General features: G+C 32.7%; 1 protein-coding gene across 16 annotated transcripts in view; it reads right to left on the bottom strand.

The window, feature by feature from the left end:
* Positions 1–14,567, bottom strand: part of PMCA (plasma membrane calcium-transporting ATPase 3) — a 121,405-nt gene that overhangs the window by 53,261 nt on the left and 53,577 nt on the right. For 14 of the 16 annotated variants that reach the window (XM_085201925.1, XM_085201922.1, XM_085201923.1 and 11 more), the window contains one exon: positions 5,881–5,948. The gene's annotated coding sequence lies outside the window, so the exon portion shown is untranslated. Of the gene's footprint in view, positions 1–5,880; positions 5,949–6,445; positions 6,547–9,350; positions 9,614–14,567 lie in introns of those variants that run through there. The other 2 variants (XM_085201926.1, XM_085201927.1) reach the window with 2 other exon arrangements.

Raw genomic sequence — 14,567 nt, 5'->3', positions numbered from 1 at the left:
TAAAATATATTTAAATGACTATTTTTAGATAGTTAAATGACTATTTTTAAACGGAAGAAATTATAAACAAAAGCCTACCTACTAATAACTACTACAAAAAATATGAAACCAAATATATCGCGCTGAAATAATACATTCAACTCCAATTATCCAATACGTGCAAACGCATCTAAATCTTCGTTGCTATGCCTCTATAGCGGGCGGGTTTTTTTCGAGCTTGTGGTTAATGCTGAAAAGGGTATTCTGTCCCCGATGAAAAGCAAGCACTACGTGGCTGCCTGTGAGGACAATTAAATAGAATGCATTGGCCGGGAATCGAACCCGGGCCGCCCGCGTGGCAGGCGAGCATTCTACCACTGAACCACCGATGACTGCTCATGACGCGCTTGTATAAGCAAAACGTCGCGGGGCGGCAAGGATGTTTTGATATTGTAACAACTTCTAAAGTACTTATTAAAATGAAAAAACAGTAAAAGACAGTTTTGATCTACATTAAATGGCCAACCTAACTAATATACTTATTTATATGCTGAGAGTAAGGGATGAGTGAAACTTGAGTAACATACAGCTGACGTGTCAACGGCGGGATGTGTCAACAATTAAATGCGTTTTTCTCTAAAACTATTCGCAATTTCGAAATAGTGTAAAAAGCAAATTTTATCTTCGTTTAACGTAGAAAATTAATAAAGTATTTTAAAGGATAAGGATTAATACCATTATGGAAAAATATCCCTCACAATAAAAAATATATTGAAATTACTATTTTTAGACAGAAATATGATCACTACACGTTATCCTTAAAAGATAAAAATATGCTCTCGCGGACTTTTTTGTAGATCTTATTAAGAGGAACAATACTCCAGTACATTTTTTTCATGTAGTACTTACCATTAAAGCAGCGCATGCGCGAAAGTGTCTCAACGGGTAGGACTTTAGACACATTTATCGTATTTATGTTAATTTACATAAGAATGTACAAATAATAAACTATATATAAACCTTCCCTGAGAAATACTCGACCTAATGGTGAAAACCGCATAAAAATCCGTTGGGTGGTTTAGAAGAAGAAGAGTTAGAAAGTTCAGACAGACACGAAAAGCGACTTTGTTTTATAAGATATAGGATAGGATATAAGATAATCAAATTTATGGAGCAGAAGGGCGGAAAGGGGGGAGCGGAATGTCCTAACACTAGTCTCCCTACCTACACTTCTATCTACATATGGGAAAAAATAACAAAAAAAGAGTTTTTAAAAAGTACTAGATTGCATCATTAAAAAAAAGTCGCAAAATCAAATTACTGCACCAAATAAGCAAATAGCTTCCAGCAGTCCAAGCATCCACAGTACTTAAACATCATTAAGCTAACAAAACTCGCCAACTGTGACCCTCGTTGCAACAATCTTGTTATAAGTTCCTCAAGAGCGATTTAATTGAAATAGAATAAGTTCGAGTAAGTCAGAGTTAGTTAGGTACACTATCGGTGAAATACTGGTACGAAGCGGTTGAAATGCAAGTTTTCAGAACAAATACAGAGTTGAACCAAGGTGTGCTTGATCGTTATCTAAGCGACTTAGATGCTTTAGATTACACCTAACTCGAATAAGTATTACGGAATACGAACTAATAATTCTGAGGCTATTCGTAGTTCTTGTAGAGGCAAAGCGCGGCGTTGAATTCCACCACGTAACATGTAATGCTTCCAGAATGTGGCGGAAAGTGGGGAACACTAGATCACTAGACAAGTTTCCTGTTCCTATCCTGCAATGTGCGGGATACAGCGTGAAGCAAAAAGAGAACTCCAAGCTAAACAAAATATAGTTTTAGCCCAGATGAAAATTAAAAAAAAACTTGATAAACAAGTATTAAAAACATTTAAATTGTAACAAATGATTTTAAATATAAGATTTGAACGGAAGTAATATTCAGAAACGGTTCAATTATAAGGTAAGAAGTGTCAAAGAAAGCTCGTTCTTTGAGAGTATATTGGAAATTGTAATATCGATAAAGATGGTTGGCAGCGTGACTCCTAGGAAAATTGAGACGGCTGCTTGCCGCTAATGGTGCAAGTCTCGGAAATGAATGATATAATGACCCCATTTTACATTTGAATATTTTTGCAATATATTTTTTAATATATTTTTATATTACTTCTAAAGAAACAAGAAATGTGTTTATAAAATATAAACTTTATTCTTGATTTTCAGTTTAAATATTTCTTATTTTAAAATATCCCTTTTTCTCTTTATTATCGAAATAAGAAAAGAGCAAATTTTATCTTATAAAACGTAAGGTTAACAAAACGTGCAAGGAATGGTTGATTGTGAGCTCGCTTCACGGTTTTGTTATTTCCATCTCGAGAAAATTCTTCGCCGTATTTTTAACGTAGTTCGTGTATTTTGATAAAAAAGCTATTGGCTACGTTTAAAAAAACTTCAATTGTTTTTCTTATAAACGTAGAAAGAAAAATTAAAATACAATTTTGTATTTTATGTTATCATGATAATCTATTTAAGTTAATGTGAACAATTGATTTGACGAATGATTGATTGAATGAGTTTGACGACAGTCCCTGTTAATGCAAGTTAGGAACAGCTATTACCACTTTTATTTTATACCAATGTAATAAAATTATATGATGATGCAGTAGGATAGCGTTATAACTATGCGTGATGGTTATAGGTAGAAGTTCCACTTGGAGGAAATGAAATCAACACGCAACCAAGTCTTAAAAGCAAAGATAGGAGTGTCTTGACACTAAGTTGTTTCTACGTAAATTGATATATACGGAATAAAAGCAAGAAGCTGAAAAAAAGGGAACAGCAACAAGCCTTTCCTCTTGTAACAAGATAATAAAATTATCTCCCAACTTAATGATTTAATCAAACTCAAGTATAAAGGTTTAAGAAGGTATAAAAACCCGCGGTACGTCCCTATTATTAGATAGAAAGCTTCATTAAAACTTACACCGTGCTTTCAATGCGTGGTTCTTGGTAATTGTCTTCTTTAATGTGAAAAACTTTCAGTCGATCTATTAATTAACGTAATAACAAAAAAAAGCTAAGTTAATTATATAATCCTGAATGAGGGCGCCCTTAAGTAGAATATTTGGTTATATCTAAAAGAAAATTGGAGCCAATGTTTACAAAGTAATGGGAAAATCTCGGTAGCGGGAAAATTATATAAAAATGAAAATTCATGACAAATCTTAAGAAAAATATTTATAAAGAAATTTTTAAAACCTGGCTGGATTTAAATATTTTAAGCTCGCTGCTTGTTGTGAAATATAAAACTCTTCCGTTATTGAGTGACTGATGGACAACACAGATGAAAAAAAGCGGGGCAGAACTCTGAAATTTGGCATATTATGAGTTTTAAGTGTAGGGAAACACAAAGAAAGAATTTCTCAAATTGCTATGGCAACAAGGAAAAACTAGTTTCCAATTAGTTTAATCAAAATAAGTTAATTAATCTTAATTAAAATTCGATAGAAGTGTGTTATGAAGCATGCAAGCAGCAAAAAAATATTATTTTACCAAATTCGAATTTGCCACGCAATACTATGTAGTATTGTTATTGTGGAAACGACGAGAGTCCCCAGAGGTTAACCCCTGGCATTTATTTATACCAATATCCAGGTTGCCTCCCAAAGGACACATTTGAACAGGTAACATTTGCAAAAAGAAGAAAACCTTTACTAATTATAAATTTTAAAATTAAATAGTAATATGAATGTTCCACATAAAATATTTACTTTAAACTTGCAGTGGTTGCGTAATAACGCGTTCGACAATTATATAACACTTTGCGGGTTCATCGTACTGACCAGAAGCGTAATGTAGCGTAACGTACACAGTATAATGCTAGACCCTGATTACCGTTTTTTCTCATTCGAAGCTCGTATCTATTGTGCTGCTAAAGGTTTCTGCTGGAGCGTGAACGTTGAAAAGAACAATAACCGTTCTCTTTACGCAAGTTCTAGGTCATTACAGCCGACACCGGGAAAGGGTTTGAGTGTCTTGTAATAAAAACGAATGTTAAAATGCTTGAGATGAACTACTCTGATGCTGGTGAAACTTCGACTTTCGTAAGCACATTTATCCTTATATTGTGTAACGGTTCGATGCAGTCACATTTTGCGGTCCGAATACATTAGTTAGTGCCATCATCAAGGCTATTAAGCATTCATGACGTTCATCGATAGCAGATAGGTATGGATGTAGCGTACAATATGAAATATCATTACCCATTTTGGTAATGTGGAAGTAAAGATCAACTGCCTGCCATATTGATTGGGTGCAGGAAACTATAAGCCTATAAGCTCATATCAATCTATACTAATATAATAAAGCGGAAGAGTTTGTTTGTTTGTTTGTTTGTTTGAACGCTAAGATCTCTGGATCTACTGGTCCGATTTTCATTGTTTTTGTTTTGTATGAAAGCTGCATTCTTCAGAAGTGCTATAGGCTATATAACATTACATTACACATATATACTAATATATTTTAAAGTACATTCTAATTTAACATGCAATTTATTCTGCCATGTTAATAACAACCGTCGTTGCTACGCGACCGCTACCGCGACGTTTTGATATTCATCCTTATGAAAATAAATATAATAGTCACTTTTAGCATTTTATCTAGATTGAAATTATAGTTTACTGTATAACATACTAATAAATAATTAAGATGTCACTGATTCGAAATGACCTAGCCTACGGGCGGCACAGTGTGAGTATGACCGACGCGAACGGGCAGATGACGTTGACGGTTTTATAAATTTTCATACATTTTCGAACATTATTTGTTGTTTATAATTAATTTAAAATACACTTTGATTCTCTTCTTATTTTATTTGATATTGCCCGCTAAAATTATCCTACTTAATAGAGAGAAATGTTTAGTTATTTCGTAGAGTCGATATCTATGTACGCACGTACGGAAAACTTTAGGTACTTTTTCTAATATTAAGAATACCTATCCTTTAGTTACTTTTAATCCTTTTGTTAGTTCATTTCAATAACTCAGATATTTTTTTCTAATAATGTGTATCTACTTATTATTCTTTTTGATTATTTGAGCTTATATTTTCTTACTAATTCTATAGAGAATTGAAAATAATTTCATGAATATATTTAATAAATATTCTTATAGTTGAAGCAGGCGTAGCCGCGTCCGGGTCCACTAGTCCTATATATAGAGTAGACGTGATAATTTGTTAATACATATAAACTATTAATTTCAGTTTATTTATATCATTATTTCCGATTTAATTATACATAAGGTATTTAAGCTATGGTAACACTTACATACATTAATTCTTTAGGGTAAATAATATTAATGGAATTGCCTATATTGTTACATAAATGTCTCCTTTATTTTGTTTGTTTACTGAAAAAGCCTACAAATTTTAAATACATATTACATAACTTGACAAGAAAATCTCAATAAAAAAAAATATACACACAACTACACGAACACAGTGGCATATCAGGAAGATGGGACGATTAAATAAATGTAATCACATCCAAATAACAGCAACACAAGGACACTTAACATTGGTTACATTTGATTTTCCTACTGATATGAGTGGCCTTGTTACTTACATAAAAAAATTAGTAAGCCTACATGTGATAGTATTTCATTATAATCAAAGCTTTAACATAGCTTGTTTAAAGATTATGTGGATATTTTATCACTCTCCAAGGCAATCAGTAGCAATGTACAATTTTAAGAAAATAATTATTTTACTTGTACTAGGAACACCCAGTTAGCGTTATACATATTTGGGTTTTCTGCTTTGGAATATTATAACTTGATTATCACAAAAATTTACGAAACAATAAAAAACAAAATTATTAATATAAATATATACATACCACGAGTGCGTGTCGCACCCGTCTTTCCGCCGCGGCGTATGGCTCCCTATTATGCTGCAGGTAGCGACCTGGAAGTAACGAACAATCTATAAGATATAAAGTTTACCATATAATATACAGCTTTCACCATTATATAACAACACTATATATATATATATCGATTTGATCAGAATTAACTGATTCCAGCCTTTCCAGGCAATATACAATGCAAATCTCAATAGGATTAGTTAACTGAAATCAATTACTATTAAATGAGGGTAGTCCAGAGCTGCCGACTGCGGCATTATTAACTAAATATTGAATTAGACTTATTGATTCCGATAAATAAACATTATTTATGTTCTACACTCGTAAGCTCATGACATAATCAAATTCAATACCATTTATTTGAAAGACCAACGTTCAGGTAATTAAGGTTACAGTCGGGATGGCGCAAATATTTGCGCAGAGTAAAGCATTTTTTGGGTTAGGAGTACATATTTTTGTACTTAATTATTCCGGCTTCGTTTCTTTACTTGCTAACGTAAACCTATAACAGCATTATAATGTCTGTATATTTTCGTACCTTTCTCACAATGTTATTCAGATCTTTACTTTATTATACACTAATGACTAAACTGGCACAATTTGAAAATAAACCGAAATACCAATTCTGGTAGCACACGACCGACTCGAATAAGAAATTGTAATATAATAACTTTATTTTAGTTTTAAAGTTGATCATTCAGCGTTTATCAAGATAGCTCTAGTGATATGACACTGCCACATTTCCGTGTGACATTAAATGTAGTTCACAAAATAATCACTCTTCAAATAAGTAAATACATTATATTTTTCTTATCAGCAAGTATAATTATATATCTAAAATACGTGCGATTTTAAATTGTAGGTGACTAGTGCCGCATCTCGTCTGTTTATTTTTAAGATAAAGTTAAATGAAATATAAAGATTTTTCATATTTACCTTAGCTTTGGAATGTTTGATCACGTTTTTTATTATATAGTAAAAAGATGAGCGAAAAGTTACAATAAAAACTAAAGAAGTCACATATAGTTAGTTAGTTTTTAAAAAACAACTAAGTAACTTTTATTTAATTTAATGTAGACTAAACGAAGGAAAAACGAAAAACAGGTATACAATTAGGCTTGAAGACATCTTAAAAAACTAAAATTATTTAAAATTACCAAGCTACACAATTCATAAAAACCTTTAAAAATAAATTATACACACATAATTTAAAAATATTTAATAAGAACTTCCGTTTTTCACGACATTTAACGAGCGAAAAGTTTTAGTTATAGTCCTTTACTTTTGATCTTAACAAAATTTATTTTAGGGTCATTAAAACAGAGATGAAACTTGAAACTGACGTCAGGAAGGAAATTACTCCAGAAATTATGCAAAGCTGCGCCCAAGGATCATTAAATATGATGATTTACATAATTACTAAATCATGATTGATCATCGTAATTACTAAGGTAATAAATATAGCCAGCCGACCTGTGCGATGCTTAGTTATTGATAGCATATGATAACTTTTGTTATGAAACTGCTTAATCTCAGACTTTTTTCCACATTTCATGGCAGACCATGATTTTCAAGCAGTAGTGGCGAATGGGGCACATGTGTGAGGCTGTAAACTTGATGTTTGTGGGTTCGTTCCTGTTACTAATGGGATGTGAAGGTAAAAGAAACATGGTAGATAGAAGAAAATAGTGTTAAAACATTTCATTTTGCACTTTGCGCCCAATTCCAGAGCAGAACTCAACGCAGCACTGTATATTGAATATTTGTGTAATAAAATTATTTATAATATTGAATATAACAAATTATTTGAACTTTAAAAAATTGCATAACTTTCGTAATAGAATAATGAGCTTTTTCCATTCAGCGCTCGTCAGTTGTGAATGACGTTTCTTTCATTTCACAGAGTATATTAGATATGGTAGTTCGTGCAGTGAATCAGTTCTAGAACCTCCAGTCTAGGCAATAACAGATGGTGATGTCACGCAATACTATGAATTATCATAATAGGTATATTTTGTTTTATTTTTAAATAAATTATTACAATATGTAGCTATAATTTTTTTAGGTACAAGCTGTATCACGTACATAGCAGGTAGGCGGAGAGAACCTTATGTTAAGCCACTTCCTACCCCATTTTTTGCCGATTGGCGGAACTCAGAGCCACACTGACTCATCACCAGATCAAGGAAAAATATTTTATTTTCTCGAGTGGAAACCGAACCCACAACCTGTCTCGTTTACAATTGTGCCCCTGTGTCTGGCCTCAATTTTTCAATTACTAAGCTACTATTTATTTCATTTATTTACTATGTTTGATGAAAGAAAATATTGTATGAAAATAGTTATACATAATAACTATTCGTGTCAACTTATATAGTTGTAAAACAAGCGTTACAACCGGAGTTATAACCTAATTTACTAGACATATTTATTTATAGTCCTATTGTTCTAGTTCGGTAGCAACATTGAAGACGGCTTGTGAAAACAATCCCTTTACAACACTATTAAGTTATCGTAACCAGCGAGTTATGTAAGCTAACATAGTAAGCGGCAACTATTAATGGAGTTAGCCTTTTGCTTAGTAAGCCCAACCTATTTCTATAGGCTATGGGACTTATGTAACAAAAGTTATCGCTATAAACTAAAAATGGTTAATATAGGTTCGATTTAGGATGTCAAACTAAAGAAGAAATTATTAAAAGTGGCTACAACTTTTATCTGATACCTGTTCTGCGGTGTAGTTCAGAAGTCAATAACCAAGTGCCTTTTACTTATGTTCGAGAACAATACGACAAAAATACAGTATATCGTATTCGGAGGCTTTCAAAGACAATACGAGCCCGTATTCGATTACTGCGTGACCTTCTTGACAAATGGACGAGATATAGATCGATCCTTAGACGAATTTGTGTGAGTCACATCTAAACCCGCCTCTTGGCTCGGTGTATAATTACTACGCGTCTAGACAACCGGCGTCGCCCAGGCGGCGTCTATGGAAATATAATGATGCTGCAGTCACATTTTTCCAACCATATTTCCATAATTTTCCAACATAGAATTTCCTAAAAACAAGGGTATGGCGGTCTAGAAGTAAAGAAATGGTGAATTATTGCCATCATAAAAATATAGGCTAATGGATATTAGGTAATTTATTGTGTTAAACATGGTAATGAGAAATCGATGAAATTATTGATTTACTAAATAAAACCTGTTTTGTAATTCATGTTTCTTAAATGGCTATTTTTATTTTATAAATATTTTCAGCTGATCACTTATTTTTGTTCTGTAATTTTTTGTTCAGAATAAATCGCGTGGATCGTGCGAAGAATACTAAATTGGCTAAATTATTAAGAATCTATATTTTCTTATTAAAACACTAAATTATTAAGAATCTATATTTTCCACATCGATCGATGCTATAAAATTAGACATAGTTTACATACCTGAATTAATTTCGAGAGAAAAATTAAGGCAAGAGATTAAGGACGGAAAATGCAAAACGCTGATGTCCCCTGAAAGGTCTCTTAACTCCATATCACTATAACGTAACTTAGTGGTCCATTGAAGTGCGTTTTCTTCATTTTCCAAAAAAAGAGAGAAGGCTTTCACGCAACAAATTGGTCACCTAATAGTTCAGGCACTTGAGTCATAATTGCTTGTGAATTTCCACGCGACACTAGGGGGGCACACATTATATTATGAAATAGTAACAGGGACACGTGCTGTCGCGGCAGAGAGGGACGGATTCACTAAACGTCCTTGGCGCGGGGGTCGGCAGGGCGCCTGCGGCATCAGACGTTTCAATCATCCCCCGTGGCTCCCCTACACGGGTAAGGAGGGGTAGCGGAGGGGGAGGTGGTGGGAGCGAGATGCGCGACGCCGTGCTATTGACCGGCGCGCGGGCCACGCCCACCCAGCGAGAGGGACGATCTGCTCCAAGTGAAAATCGAACGTCGGCCCGGGCAGACGCTGGCTCAGCTGCTGCATCAAGGTTACCACTCACACATGCACTTCCTACATTCAAATGAGGCCGCCAAATACTACATATATAATATATGTAATAATAATTTAATTTGATATGAAATATTTAAATGATAGAATATGTTATGAGACTTCAATATATTTCTGTTGGTTTATGCATTAATGAGATTATTACATATTCCTGTAGTTTACTGACAATACTGATATTTTAATGCAAATAGAAAAAAGAATATTTTGATGATTTGGATATTGTAATCACATGAGTAGGTACCAGGAAATTATTTATCTTATTAAAACACATGCAAACGTTACAAGACAACAACAAGTGCTCAGATTTGGATCGCGACACCGGATAGTAGATAGACCTTGCACAAACACTTACGTAACTAACTACGACCTACCGAGTCGCAATCAAATCTTGCGATAATAAATCTTCCTATAATTGTCCAAGAACATTTAGCCAGACGCTAGTGTAATAGGTACATACTACGAGTAAAAAGTAATCTGGTGAGATTTTATAGAGTTTCTTGTAAATGTCGATGATAAATGATGAAAATTCATTGGGATCCAAATATATTATACAGTTTCTTTAACATAATGAAGTATTATATAAATATTAAAGTTAATCACAAATATAACAAAGAAGAAAGACAATTAGAAAAGGAATTTTCCAGTCTGTATAAATATAACACATAAGTAAAACATCAAAAACAACAAAACTCAAAGTAACTCTGAGAAAATATACATTTTAGCTTCTCACCCCATTTGCGTTCCACACAGAGACCATTTAACCTCCTAAAACAGAAAATATGCGAGTATCTTGGCACCTGATCGCATTAAATAAATGAGATGCATCTGGGATACGAGCGACAAAGAAATAAGGAATTGTAAATTATAATGTTTATGGTAATTTTTTTCATACATCATGCAATTAAATGTCACGTGGATATATTTTCGTGTATACGGGTAAAGGTTAACATTTATTTTTTAACCGACTTCTGTAAGAAAAGGAGGTTATCAATTCGACTGTATTTTTTTTTTTTTTTTTTAATTTTTTTTTTTTATGTTTGTTACCTCATAACTTTTAACTGGGTGGACCGATTTTGATATTTTTTTTTTTATTTGAAAGGTATAGCTTCCCGAATGGTCCCATTTTTTTTTGGTCCATGTCTGACAATGGTATCCATGAGAAAATCACATAAGTCTTAAATTTGCATTATGCATGTGCGCGAATAATAGCCGAATAACTCAATGTCGCGCCAACCGATTTTGATGATTCTTTTTTTATTTGAAAGGATACACTTCAAGGATAATTTGGTGAAAGTTTGGTTAGGTTTCGATTATGGAATCCGGAGAAAATTGAGAAAGTTTGTTTTTTTTGGTCAAAAATTAATTATACTGTAATAGTTACAAGCAAAAACTTGTTAAATTGATGTCAGAAGTGAGATTCCTGATCGTTGCATTTCTTTTCAACCAATCTCAAAAAAGAGGATGTTCTTATTTTCAACCAACTTCAAAAAAGGGAGATTCCGAATTCACCCGAATACTTTTTATGTTTGTTCTTGTCAATATACCAAAATGTAACTTTGCACAAAAATAATAGCTAATTAAATGAAGTTTTACATAGAACAATCACAACCACTCGTTGACAACCACTACCACCACCATCACCACTCGTTCAAGAAGCATCATTTTAAGATCTACCCATCACTAAAAATCGTAAAATAAATTAATTTTTAACAAAAACAAAAACCGACTTCTAACAACGAACTAAAAAGTGAAAAATAATTATATAAAGATTTTATAATTTTGAAGTCGGTGTCAAGCTAATGCTACAACACCCTTACTACAATATCTAATTACTAAGCCTGTTTGTTTTACTTGGCACCGACTTCAAAATTATAAAATCTTTATATAATTATTTTTCACTTTTTAGTTCGTTGTTAGAAGTCGGTTTTTGTTTTTGTTAAGAATTAATTTATCATTTCTATCCCGAATTTATATAAAAAAGTAAGTTGTTAACTATGCATTAGTTTTTATAACGATTATTTTATTCAACTTCCAGTATTTTATAAATAAATTACAAAATGTTAAAATGTAATATTAAGATTTACTTTAAGTTTTTCAAAATTACATTACATACCTACAATATAACGAGTCGGATTTAGGAAACATATAATATGTAAATTACTTATTTTTCTTTAAAAGCCTACAGTCCTAGCAGCTTCGCAAAAAAGGCTAAACTATGTAGAGAGATGTGTGTAAGCTCGCCTCGTGAAAGGTGAACATGAACATTGGAGTACGCCTTGACCCGCTGGTTTTGGCGTAGTAGAATTATATGTAAAGGCTTTGAAATGAGAGTTCAACTAAATTAACGCAATGAAAATTAATAAAAAATTATAATGTTGATAATATTTATTTAAATTTATTTGAAAAACTGTTCTTAGACATAGAAATATTAATATGTATATTGTACTCGTAATTGTAGCTTTTATTAGTATATAGGAATACCCTAATCGTAAACTTGGCACCAAATGAACAATTAACTGAATCGTGCATTGTTTATTTGCAACGCTCTGATACTTTATAATCTTACGGGTCACTTAGTTTTATCTTCGGAAAGTGGGTCACGGACGCTTTAATGAGGGAATATATGAAAAATATACATATATGTTGATAGAAGTATGAATTATGCAATATATCAGTATTTTACTGATAGTCTATGAATTCTACATAAAATGTTTACAAACAAACCTGTCTAGTGAGAATATTGATATATCCTATCGGGAATTTTAACCGATTCCGAGAAATTAAGTGTAGGGTCGGTTTCCGAATATTCACGACTAGAGACGAATCAACGACCAATCAACAGCGCGTATCACTTTAAATCGACCATTGAAAATTACGCCCTGCCGTCTCTCACCTCACCGCTGAAGAGACCTAAATTCATACTACTGCACATTCAAGCATATTCAAGGTCAATGTTTCATTTATTTACTAAATAAACATTTTCATACATATGTTAAAGGATATGAAAATATTTTTACATTTACAATAAAAAAGAATCATGGAGGAAACGTACAAAATTTGGATATCTTTTTAGTGGCAACCATTTATCATATAAGCTGACGTAACGAGCTTACCAACCACTCCCAAGAGAAAAATACTAGAGGTTTATTCCATTTCATTTGTAGTTTTGAGTAGGTTGTTGGCAACTATTTTGAGCGTAGACCCATAAAGTTAAGTATTATCAGTTTATCTTACTTTGCCCTCATAACAAATTACCTACTTTTTCTCTCCATCAAGTCTACATATTTTCAGTGTTTTGTATAAATTTAGGATGTCGCAACAGTGCAATAAATTATTTTAAAATTTGAATAATAAAGGAGAATTTGAACGAAAATAAAGCTATTGTTTTATTCTTAAGTAAACACTGTCAGACATAATAATAAACTAACGTTTTCATTTTTTTCTAAATTTACAATGAGCCTGACGAGTCCAAATATCGTGCCGTGGGATGATAACACACAATGAGTCTACTATACACCTGCCAAATTCATTTCAGAAAGCCGTCATGCTTCATTACAAGCCGATTTATTTTCATAGATCATGAAAAAGTTATGATCCATATTTTTTAAAAGAAAAAGTTTCAAATATTGTCAAACAAAACCAGTGGCGTAGCTAGGGTATTTGCTGCCCGGTGCGGCTTGGGGGACTTGATGCCCCTTTCCTGTTGATGAGTTCTAAAAAAAAAACAAAGTGATCGTCAACGTTGACTTCTAAAAAAAAAAAAGTAATCGTCGACGTTGACTTCTAAAAAAAACGTGATCGTGGACGTTGAGTTCTAAAAAAAAACAAAGTGATCGTCGACTTTGATGCCCGGTGCGGCTTAGAGGACTTGATGCCCTTTAAAATGGTATAAGGTCTAAAAAACAAAGAAAAAACACACTAATCGTCGACTTTGATGCCCTTTTCCTGTTGATGCCCGGTGCGACCGCCCCGCTCGCACCCCCCTAGCTACGCCACTGAACAAAACTACAACAATTAGCTTATTCTTCTTATCTACTAAAAGAAGTGAATTGAATAACACCATACCTATTACAAATTAGTCAAAAGCTCAAGACATTTTTTACAATAAGGTACATCTGTAACTATACTAATATTATATATACTGAGGAGTGCGTGTGCGAGACGTTTATGTAAGGATTGAAATTGCAAAAAAATATTTTTGTATTCGACAGTCCATTGGTCAAGGCCATGATATGACCAATGGTCAATGGCCATTGACCATATGGCCAATGAAAGGCCATGCATGTATTTAGCCTATAGGCTATATTACATCACGTTAATAATTTCGTTTCTATATTGTGAAATTGTTCCAATCGCCACCATATCTCCTAAAATGATAGTAGTGTATAAATATAAACACATTTCAATGCTTGCGTTTAATTAAATCTATTAAATTTTTTTCTCAATTAAAAATATATATTTAGCAATTTCGTAATTCAATTTAATTTAACCAGTTTAATAATTTCATGTATGTACTAAATTTATTTGGACTAATAGTATGAAGTATTTTATATGGACTTAGTCTGAAATAAAAAGATTATTATTATTACTAAAACCTGTACTTAAATCGAGGTCATTTTCACTGACAGATTGTTTTTAACACATTTACC

Source organism: Heliconius melpomene, chromosome 18 (genome assembly GCF_056956725.1).
Source record: "Heliconius melpomene rosina isolate 202511_hmr_F chromosome 18, ASM5695672v1, whole genome shotgun sequence".
Taxonomy (NCBI): Eukaryota; Metazoa; Arthropoda; class Insecta; order Lepidoptera; family Nymphalidae; genus Heliconius; species Heliconius melpomene.
Note: the sequence above shows the minus strand (reverse complement) of the source record. Positions and strands in the feature narration are given on the sequence as shown.